Source organism: Manis javanica, chromosome 13, assembly GCF_040802235.1.
Source record: "Manis javanica isolate MJ-LG chromosome 13, MJ_LKY, whole genome shotgun sequence".
Lineage (NCBI taxonomy): Eukaryota > Metazoa > Chordata > Mammalia > Pholidota > Manidae > Manis > Manis javanica.
In genome coordinates, this window is record NC_133168.1 from 66051635 (window position 1) to 66052517 (window position 883).

The following is an 883-nucleotide window of genomic DNA, read 5'->3' on the forward strand; positions in this document are numbered from 1 at the left end:
GTTATAAACACACTCTGGGTGTGGCGTCTTTTTTGTAACTCCAAGTGGGGCAACCTTGTTTGGCCACACGAGCCCCGCACTTAGGAGGACCACATGGTTGTTTGAATGTTCTGCTGTCACCGTCTTGAAATTCTTCATAACTTTTGAACAAGGGACCCTGCATTTTGACTTTGCACAGAGCTCCACAAGTCATGTAACTGGTCCCAGCTCCAGGAATGTCCTCATGGCGGCGGGATTTGTGATTCCAAGTAATGGCTCCAGTTCCCAGAGCCCCTCCTCCAACCCCATTCCGGAATGCCTCTTCCCCGACTCCCCTGTGCTCTTCTCCCCCGTAGGGGACTGGGAGCCGTGTTGGGCCAACTGAGAGTTGGCTGGTTGCTCCCCATCTGCGAGCTCTGTAAAATACTGGGAGCTGGGGTCATTTTCTCTGGGGCAATGCCAATGTGAGTGGCTTCTCGTGCTTCTACCTCTCAAACATTTCCAACACTCTGCAGGGCTGCCTCAAACCACCTCCCAGAGGCCTCTGGGGAAGCTGCCCTGGCATAAACATAGTATAACACCAGGCTCCTCAGACCTGGGCAATCAAGGACTCTGCACCAGAGTCTTTTCACCAGGAGAGTGACTTTTACGTGATTGCAATGAGAATTCTCAAGTCCAGCAGACGGGCAAGCAGCCTGTGATCTTAGGAACAATCTTCTGAGCATCCAGCAAAGGCCTTGGGCCTCACTGCTTCTCCTAAAAAAAAGTGATTTCCAGCCCCCACCAACCCCAATGGTGGGGTAACACTGAAGAAAGTAGCCCTAACCTCTGTCTAACCCATAATGTTTAACATGGAAAACCAGCCTAGGGGGAAAAACAAAGTAGGAGAAACTCATCTGCAGTT